At 33.9% G+C, this 20326-nt stretch overlaps 1 long non-coding RNA gene across 1 annotated transcript in view; it reads left to right on the forward strand.

Annotated features, from left to right (window-relative positions):
* Nucleotides 1-534: 534 nt before the first annotated feature.
* The window catches only part of LOC144580988 (uncharacterized), a 183504-nt gene continuing 163712 nt past the window's right edge, over nucleotides 535-20326 (forward strand). The window contains exon 1 of the long non-coding RNA XR_013531433.1: nucleotides 535-1134. This is a non-coding gene — a long non-coding RNA (uncharacterized LOC144580988). The remainder of the gene's footprint in view (nucleotides 1135-20326) is intronic.

Raw genomic sequence — 20326 nt, forward strand, 5'->3', positions numbered from 1 at the left:
TCATCTTTGGCGAAATGCACAGACCTCCCTCCCAAGCATGTTCTTAACCTTGGCAAAATAAGATTCTAAATTGAGAAATGTCTCAGATATTTTTGGTTTACAAATTGGTGACCGAGAGAAGGGATTCTGAGTGGAGGTGGCCCTGACCTCTGATGAATCTTTAATCAGTGCTTGATACCAGCGAAGTGGTGTCGTTGTCTGGAGTAAATACGCAAGGTTTGTTGTCTCATGCCAAAGGAATTGAGGATGTGGACACACACAAGAAGTGAGTTTAGGAGCGATGGTTTAATAGGCAAAAGAAAGAGAAAGGAGAACAGCTCTTCTGCTCAAGAGAGTGGCACGCGAACGGGACTTCCAGCTTATGGCAGAGTGTGCAGGGTTTTATAGACAGCCTTGAGGAAGTGGCATCTGATTTACATAGGGCCCAAAGATTGGTTGGAGCAGGCGTGACATTTACATAGCGGGCAGGGAAGCTGGCTGCCCCACCCTAATCTCATTATGCAAATAAAGTCTTTGCCTGGCTAGCACCAAGTTGCCTGCTCCTGACTGCGCACGTGATTGAAAAGGAAGAGGGAAGATGGAGCCACTATTTTGAACTTGCCTTTCCCTATTCCCAGGTAGCCTTTTCCTATTGGCACAGCTGCCGGCATTCACCCGTACAAGCTCCCAGCTTGTCTATGTCTGCAGCTTGATTTTACAGGCCGCTCTTTGCTAGAAAAGAATGATTTGGGGGCTGCTTTTCATTAAAGGGGAAGCCTTATTGAGGACTTTCTTACCCTCACTATCTGCCTAAGTAATTTCTTCTTAACTCTTATATCACAAGCTCGAGCTATTTTTATTGTTCAAACCAACAGGACAATTTGCTGAGGCCTGGGAGCACCCCTCTCCAGAGAAAACTTGATCTTCCAAAATTTAGTTGAGATCTAAGGTTTATTTCACTGTGTAACTCCCTTTCTGGAGTTTTGTTCACTTCCAACAAGGAAGGTGAGTTTTCCTGCTTCCATGATGATTTAGAGTTTCTCCATCTGGAGCTTCAGCTCACTTTCAGCTTGCTTCCAACATGGAAGGCAAGTTTGGGTTTTTCCACCTTCTGAGATGATAGAGAGCAGTTTTCTACCAGGGCCCCATTCTTAGGTAAGTAGCTGAATTGGGGTTTTGTCTGGGAAATTCTCCTTAATGACTAAAAGTTAAGATAAACAACAAGCTGATCTTAATTTCTCCTTACCATTAGGGTGCTAAGTAATCATATAAATTGTGTGATCAATTGTTTTGCTTAAATGGTTTTTCTTTAGTTTTTTTTTTCGTTTTTATTGTTTTGTTGTCTTTTTCCCATTGAGTTTGAACAAACTCTCTACATGACTTGGTCCAATTTGAAGGATAGTTCCAAATTATGGGGAACAAGCCCTCTCAATTAGCTAAATTCCTGCAGCTAAAAGGTGAAAGGGGAAAAAACCTGGCCATAAAAAGAAAATAAAGATTTTCATTACCTGAGAGGCTTTATTTACACAAAAGACCCCCTTTTGCTAGCCAAACCCAAACTGAAAGAGCAATGGCAGTTACCCTATGCTATAGTTTAGTAGCTAAGATTCTGCCCTTTTTTCACCATGACAGTCTGAGTTTGGTTCCTAAATCAAGTCCTTTCTGATTTGATATTTGTGTTACTTTTGAAATATCAGCAGGTTGTCCCAGCAGAAATATGGTAATAAGAGATTTTAAAGGATTTTTTGAAAAGAGCTCAATGGGAAATTATATATATATATATATATATATATATATATATATATATAAATATATATAAATATAAATGCGTATTATAGAATATGCTTTTTTTTCTTTCCTAGGATCTTGTTTTTTTGATGAAAAGTTTCTTTTTCTTCTCGGTTGACTGAATTCTGTTTTCTCAATTTACTTCTGCCTGTCTTTCCTTCCTTTTACCACCCTCTGCTGCATGAGGGATCTAAGACATTTCTAACAGCCTGGGATTGCTTAAAGAAAACAGAACATGCCAGACTCGTTTTTAGGAGAAACGTTTGTTTTTCCTCATGGACCCCCAAGAGTGTAAACAGACAAGGTCCTCTCATATCTGAAACTGCTAGCGTTTTGCTGAGATAGAGACCCCAACCCAGGCAGCACTGAAGGAATCAAGAAAGAGAGAGTGCAAAGTGGGACTATCAGGGAGCTGATAGCCTTCTGAGCTGAGAGTCTCCAGCAGAGTCTGACCCACATATTTATTCTCTCCGAACAGATGATTATTATTAACAAACAGGTGTTCTGTGTTTTCTCATAGAACAAAAATAAACCAGCCAGGCAGCTGGTGCCTGCTTGCCACTCATCAAAGACAAACTAGAAAATATTCTCCACGAGGAAGCCACGGGGGCAAGGGTCACATATCCCGTGCCTAAAGAATTGTTTTAACTGGTGTATGACATACATATACTGTTTTGCTACTTTAGAATGCCCCAAGCAGTTTTCTGTTTGGGGAGCTAGCTCAGTTCTCCTTGCCATAGTTCTCAGCAAACAATATCATCATACACGTTAGGACTTGTCCCACAGCTTTTTGTATTGTATTACCTGATTTTTTTTTTGACTAAAATAGTTATTACTGCAGCAGCCATTCTGTGTTTAAGATAAGAATGGGCATAGTTGAAAGGTAGAGAAATGTCTTTGTAACAAAGTGCAGTATAAAAGCATTACATGGCCTAGTCCCATGGTATCTCTTCGTGGATTTACTGGTCAAGCAGTTTTATATTTATCTCTGCTAGGGATTATAAGGTGTCAAAATTTGGCATGAGGGTTATGAAGGTATAAATGCAGTCCAAAAGAGAATTATTTTTGTTTAATTTTTCATCAATAAGGCATTTAATATTGGTTTAATAAAAATAGCTAAATTCTGAATTATCAGCCAACAAAAATAACCATTTATTTAACTTTATATTCTTACCTAGTTGAACACTTGAAATTCACAGGCTATAAAACTGGTTAACAGGAAAGTAATTTTAAATGATGACTATCAATTTTCATAAGTACTCTAGATAAACTATTAAAACATAATTAAGTAAATGTAATGAAATAAATGCTTATAAATAAATTTGTCATGTAATTTAGAATCTATGATTATATTAGATTAAAAAAAGATATTCATTAAATGTCTGGATTACTTCCAATATTTAAAAAAACATTACATTGCAGGAAAACATTTCTCTAAAAAATGTGTTCTCATTAAAAGGAAATAATTTTTGTCTACTTCAAAGGTTAAAGATTCTTTATGAAGCAAGGTAAAAGGAACTAGTAAATAAAAGAGATGTAAAGAAAGTTTTATATATATAAAGACATATTTTCAGTAAGAAAGGTTTAAAAGAAAGTTATTTTATATGTGATAGAATCTTTTATGGTAAGTTTTCCATCCTAAGATAAAATGACTGGTTATTTAAGAAACAGGGATGTAGGCTGGGCGCAGTGGCTTACGCCTATAATCCCAGCACTTTGGGAGGCCGAGGCAGGTGGATCACGAGGTCAAGAGATCAAGACCATCCTGGTCAACAAGGTGAAACCCTGTCTCTACTAAAAATATAAAAATTAGCTGGGCGTGGTGGTACACGCCTGTAGTCCCAGCTACTTGGGAGGCTGAGGCAGGAGAATTGCTTGAACTCAGGAGGCAGAGATTGCGGTCAGCCGAGATCGTGCCATTGCACTTCAGTCTGGGTAACAACAGTAAAATTCTGTCTCAAAAAAAAAAAAAAAAAGAAACAGGGATGTTTAGGATAAAGCAGGAAATCCAAGCAGGTCATAAATGGTTTGTGTAAATCATAATAAGCTTTGTAAAAAGAAAACTAACTTATAAAAAAACTTTATGTGATCAAATTGGCTATAATTAAAAGGAAATTATTTATATAAATGGTTTGTGTAAACCATAATAAGCTTTGTAAAAAGTGAATTTATAAAAAACACTTTACATGATAAAGTTGGCTATAATTAAAAGGAAACTATAACAGTCTTCCTAGAGATTGGGCTTTGATATTAATACACTCATATTAAACATACACTCATACACTAAAGAATTGGTTAGAACAATAAAAGGTTCTCATGGTATTGATTTACTCTTAATAAAATTACAAGAGATTTAGATTTTTCTTGACCCAGAAGTTTACCTTTTATTGCATCTTAGTGTTTTCAACTTTCTCTCCCCTTTGAGAAAGCCTGAGATAATAACTCACTCCAACTTTTTCATCAGCTCCTCTAAGGTTTTTTTCCCCTCAGGTTCTAACTGATGTGTGGTCTGATGCTAAAAATGTTTTATCTTAAAGGTCTAAAGGAAATGTTTTTCTTCCAATATGACATTCTGTTCTCTTGGCTTTTTAAAAATATGTCTAGGTTGTTTTATGAAATGGAAAACCTTCTCTTATGACCCAGGACACACTCTTCTTATGTCTAAACAATTCACATATCCTTTTCATTAATTTTGACTTGTAGTTTATCTAAATGGATTCCCCAAAGGGGAAAAACGATCACACTACAGGTCTTTTTTTGTTGTCTTTTGGTAACTGTCCTAACAGATTTTATGTTTTATCAAAATAATTTCTATGTCATTTTTTTAAGTGTTGATTTACTTAGGAAAACAGATTAAAATTTTTTTAAATTAAGGTTATTACATTTATGTGACTTTCTGTATTGCTTTTAAGGTTTTTGCGCTATTAAAATATAGGGCTTTGACTCCTGGGTTTAAAAAGGACACCAAGTCCTACTAAATCTTCAACACTAACAGTAGTTAAAACCTCATCTTCAGACACAGGAGAGGATAACAATCAAAATAAACTGTGTTCATGAAACAGAGGGCCAGAAATTAAATTATTCTACCCCTCTAGGCCCAGGGACTATTGCAGAACAGATGGGTACATGAGATTGTGAGGGCTGATTTTGAGAGAGAAAATTAGTTCAGAGTTTCTCTATAAACTAAACATTAATATCTAAGGCACATTGATACAAGACCAGCATGTGGGCCCCTGTGTCAGAATAACAAGATTTTCTTGGAGCATTAACCCATTCTTTAATAAAAAAAGTTTTAAAAAGCTTTATGAAATTATATCTTATGGTCAAGATGATTAAAATTTAATAGATTTGTTTATAAAATTTGAGAGACAAATTTACTTGGCCTCATGCTGTCTTTATTAGAGTTTATTATTTGAGATATTAAATCTCCCCTCTCAAACAATAAAGGATTTGACTTAAAAAAAAGTCTTTGAGTTATCACTTTGGTTAAATGAATGATTTATTTTATAATGATCTATAATCCTATTTTGTGATATCAAATATTTGAAACTTTTGATAATTTGACAAACTTTCCCAAATCAAATTCCCAGTCCTTTTGGCCTCATTAATGATGTTTTGGTATTAGGTCCTTTGAAGTCCAAAAAAGACATATTTAACTTATTTGGTATAATAAAATCATACAGTAAACACTGTCAAATGTGAAATGATATTTAACCTTCTTTGGATTTTATTTATATAAATGTGTTATATGTATTTCAAAATTATATGAGAGTTCTATGATTCTAATATGTCTTAGCATATGTTATTAGTAGTTGTGATTATTATGTGGAATGGTTGTATACCACAGAAATAACCAAATTTCCTTGTCAATTGTGTCTTTAACCATGGCTCTTCCAAGACCTTTGCCATCCGTAATTGTTGCTTTAATTTGATCCTTTTATAGGGTGATTTACGATCAGCTATAGAACTCTGAGGCATACTCTTAAATATAGGTTTCTGACAACTTTAGAGATTCTGCCATTGGAATAGAGATAGTAACTTCCAGGACTCTCATGAAGAGCTGATGTATTAATGAGGATTGTTGATCCATTATCAAGCAGAACAGGAGTTAGTTGCATGGACTAAACTAGCAGATTAGAATAATCTTTTATGACCTTTTGTTTAAAACATTTGCTGATTCTTTCTGTTTTGCTTTTCAGTTCAGGGTTAAGAAAGGTTTCTATTCTTTTTTTTTTTTTTTTTTTTTTTTTTTTTGAGGCAGTCTCATTCTGTCACCCAGGCTGGAGTGCAGTGGCAGGATCTTGGATCTCTGCAACCTCTACCTCCTGAGTTCAAGCAACTTTCATGCCTCAGCCTCCCAAGTAGCTGGGATTACAGGCGCCCACCACCATGCCTGGCTAATTTTTTGTATTTTTAGTAGAGATGAGGTTTCACTGTGTTGGCCCAGCTGGTCTCAAAATCCTGACCTCAGGTGATTGCCTGCCTCAGCCTCCCAAAGGGCTGGGATTACAGGTGTGAGCCACTGCACCCATTCAACTTTCTGTTCTTTTAAGCTATTTATAGCTTTTAATAATTGAGTAAAGTGTAGTCTAGTGAGAAAAATTTAAGGCATGATTCCTTTCTCTCTACCTAATTTTGCCAAAATTTGGAAACTATCTGTGAGTATAGTTTATATATATCTTAATTATGGCAATGTGGTTATTTGCATAAGTTCAATAAGAACCTGTTTTCTTTTATAACAGGGCGTAATTGGAGACACTGGTTATTTTGCTAAGGCTTTGACTGGAATGACATTTTCAGCTTTTGTTGAAAAAAAATGAGCCTGACCTATAGAGCCGATAAAAGCCCCTTGGGAAAACTGGCCTCATACTTTGTCCTTTACAGGGTCCTGACCTGTGGTAAGTAAAGAATGCCACTTTCTCACAGGCCCAGGGACCCTAAATTTTCTTGGGAGCTTGAAAGGAGAAGAATTCACCCAATTCATAAAGGCCTCTGCAGACACAGATAAATCCTTGGCTGGGTTTGAGGCTTTAACAAAGGTCTAATCTTGGATTCCTTATGGAAAAGATTCCAGCAAAACCATTTTTTAAAGACAGCCTGTAATAGCAAGTGATTATTCTCACTTATTATTTAATTATGCAAATAATCAAGCCAAGAAAAATAGGACTAAACCTTATTTTACAAATAAATTGGTCCTCCTATTTTGTCTTTGATACAATTGAGGAACTAGAGAGAGAAAAATTATGTTTCAAAATCAACTGTAGTACATCTGTTATTACATTCTAGACTTGCCTAATGTTTTTCGGTTTTTATTATTTTCTGCAATTTGGACTGAATTCTAAAATTTTTCCTGGCTGCAAGTCTCCAAAATAGTGTTTTCAAATTTTTTCCTTCTTTTCCTTTTTTAATTCATTTTTCCCAATTTGAAATAACAAAATTAGGCTGTGCTTTTCTTAAAGCCCTGTAAGCTGAAGCTAGACAACTTGAACTTTGGAAGAAAATAACAGCAACCTATTTACATACATAAACCACTTTCATACCTGCCTACCCGTGTATGGACTTCAGAGTAATATGGCCTATGTGGTTTTCCAGGATTGTTTTCACATTTTGTGTGTGTGTTGTTTTTGTTCTCTCTTCCTCCACTTATTTTTTCTTTGTGGGATGTGAGACTTCACAACCTGTTAAAAATGATTATTCCTAACAATGTGGGATCTTTCGGTCTCTAGCCAAGTGAGATCAAACAAAACCAAGACCAGAGATGAATTTCCTTCTAAAATGTTTTCTCCAAAACATTTTTTTTTTTTTTGAGACGGAGTTTCGCTGTTGTTACCCAGACTGGAGTGCAGTAGCACGATCTTGGCTCACCGCAACCTCCGCCTTCTGGGTTCAAGCAATTCTCCTGCCTCAGCCTCCCGAGTAGCTGGGACTACAGGCACGCACCACCGTGCCCAGCTAATTTTTGTATTTTTTTAGTAGAGACGGGGTTTCACCTTGTTGACCAGGATGGTCTCGATCTCTTGACCTCGTGATCCACCCGCCTCGGCCTCCCAAAGTGCTGGGATTATAGGCATGAGCCACTGCACCCGGCCTAAAAGATTTTTTAAAAGATAAGGGGAGACAAACATGAAAGGAAAATAAAGTCTCCAGTTCACTATGCCAAAAGGAAAAAGTTAAGCTGAAAGCTGAGTCCTTCAAGAAACTGCCTTTCCTTTTGTTCCTAAGCCGATAGCTACAGATAAAAGGTTAAATACCTCCACAGGTAGATACTCTATGTTTATCTTACCTTATGTAAAGCTCCGGTTTGCTGAGTGCAAGATTAATACATAATTGACTATTCCTCTACTTGCTCCTTTTCTCTTGAAACCGGTGGATTCAGTAATGCAACCATACCCTCCCTCTTTCCCCTCCAGCCTGCTCTTCCCCTTTAAATACTGAAGCCCTCCAAATCATCTTTGGAGAAAGACACAGACCTCCCTTCCAGGCATGTCCTTAACCTTGGCAAAATAGACTTCCAAACTGATTGAGACCCATCTCAGGTACTTTTCAGTTTACAACATGTACTAAAATATTCAAAGGCAGACTCTTCTTAATAGTCTCAAAGTGGAAACTACCCAATAATCATAAACAGTAAAATGAGTAAATTCTATTATATCCATAATGGATAACTTCACACAGCAATGAGAATTAATGATCCTTGACTACACTGTATAACATAGGTGAGTTTCACAAAAGTAATCTGGGTGAAAGAAGCAAGAAAAAAAGAGTACATAGTATGTGATTCCATTTTTATATAGGATTAAAAGGAGCAAAACATGCTGTTAGAAGTTAGAGTAGTGGTTACCCTTGGCCAGAAGTGGAAAGCTGTGAGTGGCAGAGAAAATGAGGGGGCATTGGGGATGCAGGTAATTTTTTTTTAAACAGAAAACAGTTTATTGAGTAGCAGAAGCCAGATTACAGGGGGTTATAGAATTTAGGGTGGTAGTGAATTATAAATGGGCAAATATGTTGTCTTCTGAGGCAAATCTGATATTTATTGGTTAAATTTATAGACTTTTCTTTCTCTGTGCACTACTCAAATGTAGTTATTTACTCCAATTCAGTGCTCAGTTCTGTGCTCTTTTCTAGACACTCACTGAGTGAGCTTATACATTCTTACGGTTTTAAGTGCCTGCATGCTACTGATTTCTAAATTGACATTGTCATTTTTTTTTCTTCAAACTTTAAATTCTTACAGTCCATTGCATAGCAGACAGATGCAGGTGATGTTTTGTTTCTTGCTCTGAGTGCTGTTAAATAGTTACAGTGATAGCTTTAGCTTGTGAAAATCCAGCTAGCTGTGTAATTTTGATATGTACTCTTTTCTGTATGTATAATATACTTCAATAAAAGGCTATTTTTAAGTGTATGTGATAGACCACAAGTCATATGCTATCATTGCTTCAATTTGCATTTCTTTGATTTTTATAGAGATTGAACATTTTTTCATATGTTTATTGGCACTTTGCATTAATTTTTTTACATTATTTTGTTTTTACTAATTTTTATATGAAGAAATTTTTTTATCTTTAACATCAAAGCTAAGAATGTTAACGTTTTGTCATTTATGTTACAAATATTTTTTCATTTGTCATTTTTCTGGCATAGAAAAGTACTTACTTCAATTTTTATGTAATCAATTCCATCAATCACTTCATTCGTAATTAGTTTTCACTTATTCTTAAGTAACTGATATGTCCTCAGACTTCTTTAGTTTGTGAATACAAACACAATCACAGTGACATTTCCGTGTTTTTTATTTGTAGCTCCCACCTGCTAAATTATAGGACCTCAGTCTCTACGTTGTTCTTGCTCACTACCATGTCCCCCAAGTTATTTCTTGGACTCCCTATGCTCTGCAGCCTCCTTGTTGAGAAGGGTATTTGTATCTATCTCTCAAGCTTCTGAGGGTACCACATCACTAGGCATGACCTCCGCTATGTACATTACTCTATCTGGTACTGCCTCCTGGTATTCTTACGGACTTGCACCCTGGAGGGAAGGTAGGTGCTCTTCAGTTCTAACTGTGCTGCAGCCCTATGTGGTCCAGAAATTCGGAGAAAGTCACTTGTTCCCTAAACAGCAACAGGTGCTGTATGATCATTGAGTAGATAAGTATATAAATAGAAAGTTATCTCTATCACTGTGGTTTTCAAACTCATTAGCATCAACATGTATGTCAGTTTATAACTTCTTTGTATGAAGTGTTTTACCCAACAAACAGCTGGCTGTGGTTTTTCCATGATGGTGTTAGTGACTCATCCAGCAGGCTTGCTAGTTTAAAAACATGACTTTGTAAGTGGTAGGAGGGTAGAAGCTGTTTAGACTCTTCTAAGAAGCTTATTTACTTCATCTCTGAAATTAAGCTTAGAATGTCTACAATAAGTAACTAATGCATCCATTTGTGTAGAGTAGTTTTGATAAGATAACATGCATTTCTGAGCATTTATTTAATAAAGTAACTTTATGCTTTGAGAAAGCATATTGCAATCAAAGCTTTACAAGTATTAAGAAGGTTAAAAATGGCAAATCTGAGAACAAGAATCTTAAACTGTAGATGAAATGCTATCTGTAGGTGTAAAATATTAGTAAAAATGCATGAATATTTTTATCCACTACTCTAAGATCTACTATTTTATTTTCTGTTATACAAGTTTTTATATTTGCATCATATGTTTTCCTGTTCTCAAATCTTTTCCCTGATAAAACCAGTCAGAAGTTTGTCTACCTTATCAGGTTTTCTTTAATTACTACTTAGCAGTTCTTTGATTGACTTAGTAATTTTTTGAATAATAATTGAATAATTATTCAATAAATAATTGAATGTTTTCTCCATTCAATGCACTGATTTCCATTTCTGTTTAATTAATTCCTTTCCCATCCATATCTTATTTGTGATTTTTCACGACCACTTATGTTAAATCTTAATTCACTTTTATGCTGTTTTTACTTAGTAAGCTATTTAAAGCTATAAATTTGTCTCTGAACATTGGAATCAGCCATTAATTTTTAAAGTAGTGTATTTATTGTAATTATTTTTCCCTTAAGTGAAAACATGTTCATTATAAAAATGCAAACACACACATATGGAGGATAAAAGTGACATTCCCTCTTTTTGGATTCCTTCTCTGTATACTTCTTTCCTTATCCAGAGATAAATACTGTTACTGCTTTGCCTATCCTCCCAGATCCATTTTTATGCATTGATCAATGTATGTGTATGTGTTCATTTATATTTATATACATTACATATGTATATACACTTATATAGCTTATGTTTTATAAGTATTGTTCACATTACACAGATAGTTCTATAAATTGATTTCTCTTGTAATATGTTGTAGATATCTTAATTTCCACTTTCCCTCTAATAATATTTTGCCAGTTTACACTAGTGTCTAGAGATTTGCTTTTTAATATGCTATCCAACACTGTAGGGAATCAGTCTTTTCTAATTTTGGCAAAATTGTTGAGTAACAAAGTATATTATTATGTTTATATTAATGTATACTTCTTTGATTATTAGTGAGATTAAAATAATTTAATTTGCTTATTAGCCACTAATATTTCTTCTATAAATTGCTTGCCCATATTCTTTGCCCGATTTTCTATTAGGTTGTTTATCTTTTTCTGTTTTGTTTGACTAGCTCTCATTTTCTAAGTGGTTGATAAATAGCATTTGATATTCCACTTCACCCAACAATTATTGAGAGTGGTTCTATATTTCCGAGCAGTTGAGGATTTTTTTGTTGCTGTTTGAAATGTTGCTATTTCTTTACAATTTTATTGCACTGAGGTTAGAAATGTAACCTGTATAATATCTACTTTTTTGGAATTTATTGAGGTTTACTTCATGATCTAATATGTAATCAATTAAAAATATTTCAGGCCAGGCGTGGTGGCTCACGCCTGTAATCCCAGTACATTGGGAGGCTGAGGTGGGTGGATCACAAGGTTAGGAGTTCAAGACCAGCCTGACCAATATGGTGAAACCCCATCTCTATAAAAATAAATAAATAAATAAATAATAAAATATTTCCATGGATATTGATAAAAGGTGTATTTTCTTTTGTGAATTATGTAATACACATCAATCAAATCCATCATATTCCTTATCTATGCTGATCCTTTATATCATCAGCATTATTTTTTCCCTAAATACAAGATGGGTTAGTGAGCCAGTTAGCCTCCTAGTGTTGTTTTATTTTGTAACTGTATCCTTATATATTTAAACAGTTTTTGCTTACAATAAATAGTACAACTATTTTAAATGCATTACATTTAAAAGTACAGCTTTTTAATGTAATGTTATTTAGCACAAATATTTTATGACTACTGTATCTTCATTTAAAGATGTATATTTATTGTAAAATAACCTTCTTTATCTTACTTATATTTTTTTATCTTCATTTTGTTTATTTTTGTTTGTTCTTTCTTTTCTTCTTTTGTTTTCTTGACACAGAGTTTCACTCTGTCACCCAAGCTGGAGTGCAATGGCATGATCTCGGCTCACTGCAACCCCTGCCTCCTAGGTTCAAGCGATTCTCCTGCCTCAGCCTCCTGAGTACTTGTGATTATAGGTGCCCAGTACCACACCTGGCTAAGTTTTGTATTTTTGGTAGAGACAGGGTTTTGCCATGTTGATCAGGCTGGTCTTGAACTCCTGACCTCGGGTGATCTGCCAGCCTCAGCCTTCCAAAGTGCTGGGATTATAGGTGTGAGCCACCACACCCCGCCTGTTCCTTTTTTTTTTTTTTTTTTAACTTTGATAGCTTTCATCATTTTGTTTTAGGCTGTCTCTTATAAACAGTGTATTTTTTTTTTAAGACAGTTTTGCTCTTGTTGCCCATGCTAGAGGGCAATGGCACAATCTCAGCTCATTGAAACCTCTGCCTCCTGGTCAAGCAAGTCTCCTGCCTCAGTCTCCAGAGTATCTGGGATTACAGGCATACGCCACCATGCCCAGCTAATTTTGTATCTTTAGTAGAGACAGGGTTTTGTTGTGTTGGTCAGGCTGATCTCGAACTCCTGACCTCAGGTGATCCGCCCCGCCTTGGCCTCCCAAAGTGCTGGGATTACAGGTGTGAGCCACCATGTCCAACCAACAGTGTATGATTTTTGCCCTATATTATTTCAGTATAAGAATCTTTGTTTTTGTTTAAATAATGACTATGTGAGGTAATACATATGTTAATTAGCTCAATTTGGTCATTCGACAGTATATACATATTTCAAAACTTCATGTTGTATACCATAAATATATGCAATATCTATTTGCCAATTTGAAAAAGAATCCTTGCTTTTAAAATATTGGTGCTTAACTCATAAATATTTGTTGTTATGTCTGCTGGGTTTGCTCTTACCTTTGCTATTTTTTTCTTATGGTCCCTTTGTTTTATTTAATTGACTTTTGTTATGTAGACTTGTTCTTTGCTTTATCCTTTCCAGGAATTTTGAAAACAGAATATTTTATAAATTCTAAGATACATATTTTTCACATTTTAATATTTCTAGAATTAAAATACATCTTATAATTTAGGATATGCCATGGTTTAATTTGCAACAGTTTCTTTCTTAGCAGTCTATAAAAAAGATGTTTCTTAAAAATGATGTCACCCTTAGGTTAGATGAAATACAGTATGTCCCGTTTTTGTTTTGCCTCATTTTTTTCAAAAGGTTTGGAAAACATTTTTTCTAATTGAATCAAGAACAAAATGACATTTTATTTATTTAACTTTTCTAGCTTCCTTAAGGTAAATTGACAAAAATTGTATACATACCAAGTATACAATATGATGTTTTGATATATGTATATATTGTGAAATGATTATGACTATCAAGCTAATTAACATATTCATCACCTCATATGGTTACCTTTCTTTTTATGTGTGTGGTGAGAACATTTAAGATCTATTAGCAAATTTCAGGTATTTAGTATTATTAACTATAGTTACCACACTGTACATTCAGTTGCCACAATGCATTCATTTTAATGGCTTATTTCATTAAATGTAATGTCCTCCAGGTTTATCCATGTTGTCACAAATGACAAGATTTCCTTCTTTATAATGACCGAATATTCCACTGTGTGTGTATATACATACGTACATACATAGCACATTTTCTTTATTTGTATGTTGGCAAACATTTAGATTGTTTCCATATCTTGGCTATCGTGAATAATGCTGCAATGAACACGGGAGTACAGATACTTCTTTGAGAGGCTGATTTTATTTCCTTTGGACATACACCCAGAAGTGGGATTGCTGAATCATATGGGAGTTCTATTTTTAATTTTTTGAGAAAGTTCTACACTATTTTCCATTATGGCTATTCCAATTATATTCTCAACAACAGTGAGAACAAATTTCTCTTTTTCTACCCTGACCAACATTTCTTTTTTTATTTGACATTTTTATTGTTGATTTTTATTTTTTATAATTACTTTTTAATGACAAATAATAATTGTGTATATTTATGGGATACAATGTGATATTTTAATCTATGTGTATGTTATAGATTCAGTCAAGCTAATTAATATATCCATGACCTCACTGATTTATCATCTTTTTGTGGTGAGAATGTGAAAAAAATCTATGTTAGCAATTTCAAAATATACAGTATATTAATTGTTGTCGTCATGCAGTGCACTAGATCTTCCTCTTGAACCTCTTCCTTAAGTCTAACTGAAGCTTTATACCCTTTAATCAATGTCTTTCCTATCCCCATCTCTTCTCCCCACTAACCCCTAGTAGTCACCTTTCTACATTGGACAAATAATCTAGACAGCAAATCAGTAAGAAAATATTGGACTTGAACTATATGTTGATGAGACAGTTATTATTTTTTAGCTTTTTAGATAATTGCCATCCTAATGGGTATAAGATGATATCTCATTGTGCTTTTTAATTTTCATTTCTCTGATAATTAATGATATTGAGCATCTTGTCATATAATTGTTGGACATTTTATGTCTTCTTTGAAAAAATGTTTACTCAGGTCTGTTGCCCATTTTTTAATCAAGGTTATTTGTTGTTTTTGCTGTTGAGTTGTATGAGTTCCTTACATATTTTTAACCAACGCTTTATTGAATATATGGTTTGCAAATATTTTCTTCCATTCAATATGTTGCCTTTTAATTTTGTTGATTTTTTCTTTTTTTGTGTAGAAACATTTTAGTTTTGAGTAGTTCAATATGATCCATATAAAAATTGTAATTACATTTTTTGCAAAAATAGAAAAAACCTTAAAATTTGTATGAAATCACAAAAGACCCCAAGTAGCTAAACCAATCTTAAGCAAAAAGAACAAAGCTGAAAGAATCACACTTCCTAAAGTTAAATTATATTACAAAGCTATCTTAATCAAAACAGCATGGTACTGGCATAAAAACAGATACAGAGACCAATGGAACAGAATAGAAAGCCCAGAAATAAACCCACACACATATGGTCAACTAATCTTTCACAAAGGCACCAAGAATACTCAATGGAGAAAGGATAGTCTCTTCAATAAAGAGACTATGGTTTTGGGCAAACTAGATATCCATGTCAAAAAATGAAATCATAACATCACATCATACACAAAAATCAATTCAAAATTAGCAAAAGCCTTAAATTTAAGGCATGAAATTGTATAACTCCTAGAAGGAAACAGGGAAAATGCAGGACATTGGTCTTGACAATAATTTTTTTGGATATGACATTGAAAGCACAGGCAACAAAGGCAAAACCAAACAGGTGGGACTAAGATGACATTTTAAATATTTCTCTCCATTTAAAAACAAGAAACTTTTCAAAAAGGCATTGACCACCTTCTTCTTTGTTCCAATTACTTCCTAGTCTGAAGTCTTTATATCTCAATTATTGCTATGGAAGTATTATTTTATGTTATATAGTCTATCTTTTAATAATGACTTTTGGCTATTGCATGCAGTTTTCAACCAAATTTGTAAGAATCATTTACATTAGTTTTTGGTTTAATAGGTTTGATGTTTCCTGCTAGTCCTTTTGTAATACCACTTGCCTATTCTTGACATCTTCATTTTCTTTACTTTTCAATTGGATAGAGTTTATTTTCAACTAAATTTTTCAGAAGTGCATATATAGTGATTATATCTTTTAAACCTTTCTGTTGCCTGTGAGCTTTCTGTTGCCTATGCATACATATATAACAACTATGCATCGTATAAAATAAAGATCATATTCCTTTTCCTTCAAATAGGTCTTCTAGCATTTTCTATTGCAGAAAAAGATTCTAAACTCAGATTGATTTTTATCTTTTTATTTGTTTTTTGCGTCTGGGTGTTTGTATAATTTCCTCTACCCTTACAATGAAAAACAGAATGACCAAGATTGATATTTCTAGAGATGTAGTGAGCACTCTGTACCTGTAAATTTAGGAAATTAATATTCATTGGGTGCCTCTTTACACCCACTTCTTTCTCTTCTCTTCTTAAAATGACCTCACATATCCTAGCTATTTGATTTGAGTAGATTGATATGAGACCTTTCTTCCTTTTAAAGATAAACATTTAATATTCTAAATTTTCATCTAAGAATTGCTTTAGCTGTACCCTACAAGTTTGATATATTAATTAAAATATTTCCTTATTTCCATTGTGACTTCCTATTTAACTCATATTTAAAGACTTACAAAAACATCTCATAGATATAACATGTTATTTTAAAAAGATAAAACCTTATCTTAGACCACAAAGAATAGAAAAAAATGCAAAAAAAAAAAAAAGCTCTACTCTTTAACTCCACACACATACATAGTTTGGCTTTCTCTTTTCTCAATGTATATATTTTTAGGTTGCCCATCTCTTAACAGGTTTCTGTAGATTTATCATTTGGCGCCCATATTAGAGTTATGTTTGGATTGTACATCACAATGACAGAATTAAAGAATTATGGGTACCTTCAATTTTATTTATCTTTTTGCATGTTAGTGTTTTTTTCTTTCATATTGAAGAACTCCCTTTAGCGTTTTTCTAAGATGGGTTTGGTAGTAAATTTTTTCTGCTTTTGTTTGTTTATTTGGGAAAGACTATCTCTCCTTAATATTTGAAGATTAGCTTTGCTAGACGCAATATTATTCAATGGAAGTTCTTTTTTTTTCTTTCAGGACTTTGAAAATGTCAACCTACTCCCTCCTGACCTGTAAGGAGATCCTTATTTCCATTATAACTTCCTATTTGACTCATGAGACATTTAGAGGCTTATAAAAGCATCTTCTAGATATAACGCATTATTTTAAAGAGATGAAACCTTATCTTAGATCATAAAGAATAGAACAAAAAAATGCAAAAAAGCTTTACTCTTTAACTCCACACACATACACATTTTGGCTTTATGTTTTCTCAATATACATATTTTTAGATTGCCTACTTCTTAACAGGTTTCTGTAGATTTATTGTTTGGGGCCCATATTAGAGTTTCCATTGAGAAGTCTGTAACCAAATGAATTGGAGCTCCTTTATATTATTTGCTAATTTTCTCTTCAGGCTTTAAGATCCTCTCTTTATCCTTGTCTGTTGAGAGTTTGATTATATACTTTGAGGTAGTCTTACTTGGATAATACCAAAAAGCAGTAGCATTTCTATATGCCAACACTGAACAATCTGAAAAAAAAAGGGTAATCCGATTTATAATAGCCCTGAATAAAACTAAATAACTTGGAATTAACCAAAGAAGTGAAAGATCTCTCTATAATGAAATCTATAAAAAACTGATGAAAGAAATTCAGGAGGACACAAAAAATGGAAAAATGTTCCATGTTCATGGATTGGAAGATTCAATATTGTTAAAATGTTCATACTACCCAAAGCAATCTACATATTCAGTGTAATCCCTATTAAAATACCAATGCCATTCTTCACAATAATAGAAAAAAAATCCTAAAATTTATGTAGAACCACAAAAGAATCAGAATAGCTAAAGCTATCCTAAGCAAAAGGAACAAAACTGGAGGTAACACATTACCTGACTTCAAATTATACTATAGAACTATAGTAACCTAAACAACATGGTACTAGCATAGCAAACACATAGACCAATGGAACAGAATAGAGAACCCAGAAACAAGCCAAGACATCTAGAATGAACTTGTTTTCAACAAATGTGCCAAGAACCTACACTGGGGAAAAGACAGTCTTGTCAATAAATGGTACTGGGAAACCTGAATATACCTATACAGAAGAAGGTAACTAGACCCTTATCTCTTTCCATATACAAAAATAAAATCAAAATGGATTAAAGATTTAAATATAAGACCTGACACTATGAAACAACTATAAGAAAACATTGGAGAAACTCTCTAGGACATTTGTGTGGGCAATAATGTATTGAGTAATATCCAATAAGAACAGGCAACCAAAGCAAAATTGGACAAATGGAATTACATAAATTTAAAAAGCTTCTGCACAGCAAAGGAAACAATCAACAAAGTGAAGTGATTACCCGCAGAATAGGAGAAAATATTTGCAAACTACCCATCTGACAAGGGATTAATAACCAGAATATTTAAGGAACTCAAACAATTCTATAAGAAAAAGCTAATCCAATTAAAAATGGACAAAAGATTTGAATAGACATTTCTCAAAAGAACATACACAAATGGCAAACAGGCATGTGTAATGGGGCTCAACGTCATTGATCATCACAGAAATGCAAATCAAATCTGCAATGAGATATCATCTCACCCTGGTTAAAATGGCTTATATCCAAAAGATAGGCAGCTGCAAATGCTGGCCAGGATGTGGAAAAAAGGGAACCCTCATACACTGTTGTTGGGAATGTAAATTAGTACAATCACTGTAGAAAACAGTTTGGAGGTTTCTCAAAAAACTATAAATTGAGCTACCATATGGTCTAGCAATCCCACTCCTAGTATATACCCAAAGAAAGGAAATCAGGATATTGAAGAGGTATCTGCACCTCCATGTTTATTGCAGCCCTATTCACAATAGCCAAGATTTGGAAGCAAACTAAGTGTTCAACAACAGATGAATGAACAAAGAAAATGTGATACTTATACATAATGGAGTACTATTCAGCCATAAAAAAGGAGATTTTGTCATTTGCAACAACATAGATGGAACTAGAAGTCATTATGTTAAAGTAATAACTTGACTTTACATAATGTAAAATAAGCCAGACATAGACAAGCATCGTATGTTTTCACGTATTTGTGGGATATGAAAATCAAAATAGTTGAACTCATGGAGATAGAAAGTAGAAAGATGGTTACCAGAGGCTGGGAAGGATAGTGGGTTAGTTGGGGAGGTGGGGATGGTTAATGGGTAACAAAATTTAGTTCAAAAGAATGAATAAGATCTAGTATCTGGTATCACAACAGGGCAAATATAGTCAATAATAATTTAATCATACATTTAAAATTGTAAATATAGTAAATGTACATTTAAAAAGTATAATTGGATTGTTTGTAACACAAAGGATAAATATTGAGGGATGGATATCATATTTCCCATGATTATTATGCATTGCATGCCTGTATCAAAACAGCTCATGTACTCCTTAAATAAATATACCTACTATGTACCCAGAAAAATTAAAAATGGATTTAAAAAAAATCACATTACTGGGGCGTGAATGAACAACATTTTCAAAATAGTATTTTAAAATCAAAATGCAAATAAGCTAATTTCCTAGATCAAAGTGCATGGATTTTTTTTCTTCCTCTTTATTATACCTTTGCCTTTTTTGAGCTTTAAAGATTCATTTGACTGTCAGGCTCTATTTTATTACAGGCTCTTATGAGTGGTTTTCCCACTGTTCTAAGGGCAGGTTATTTCTTCTGCATTATTCTCTGCGGGAACAGAGTTTCCTGCAGTTTGCTGAAAATTGCTGTTTAGTTGATGGCATTTTTACTTCTGCCTGGTTCTTGCTTCAGAGTACCACACTGAAAATTACCTCTCAGCCTAAAGTCATCAGTTCAAGAATTTGATATTTGCAGAAACACCATTCCCAATGCCCTCTTTTCACCCAGGTCTCCTTTTTGCATTTCTGCTTTGTTGATTAGAGTCTGACAGTTGCAACAGACTTTGGAGTTTAAACTTCATATCACAATGTGATGTTCTTTTGATTACATGTTTAAGGTTCTTCTGTCTTTCCATAAATCTAGGATTTTACACTCCCTCTCTAGAATGCCCTTTTATTTTAGTCTTTGTTAAATGAGATTATACCCAAGTCGTGTGCTTAATATAGCTATTTGTCAATATAATATGAATGTCAGGTAAAATTCTTAGTGTAAGAAAATATAGCTTCAGTAACTATATCAAAGTCTAGTCTAGTCAAGTAAAAGAAATTCCACCAAGTAGTTTAATTGAAGGAATTTAATAGTGGTGATTGAATGGCAAAGGTGTTAGAAGAGACTGGAGAGCAAATTAAAGAAGCACCCCTAGGGCTGAAGGAACTATGAGAAAGATAATGGTAACAGAACACAGGCGCCAAGGCCACCTTGAGGGGCCGAAACCATGGCAGGAGCTTCCCAGCAAAAG

This window comes from Callithrix jacchus, chromosome X (genome assembly GCF_049354715.1).
Source record: "Callithrix jacchus isolate 240 chromosome X, calJac240_pri, whole genome shotgun sequence".
NCBI lineage: Eukaryota > Metazoa > Chordata > Mammalia > Primates > Cebidae > Callithrix > Callithrix jacchus.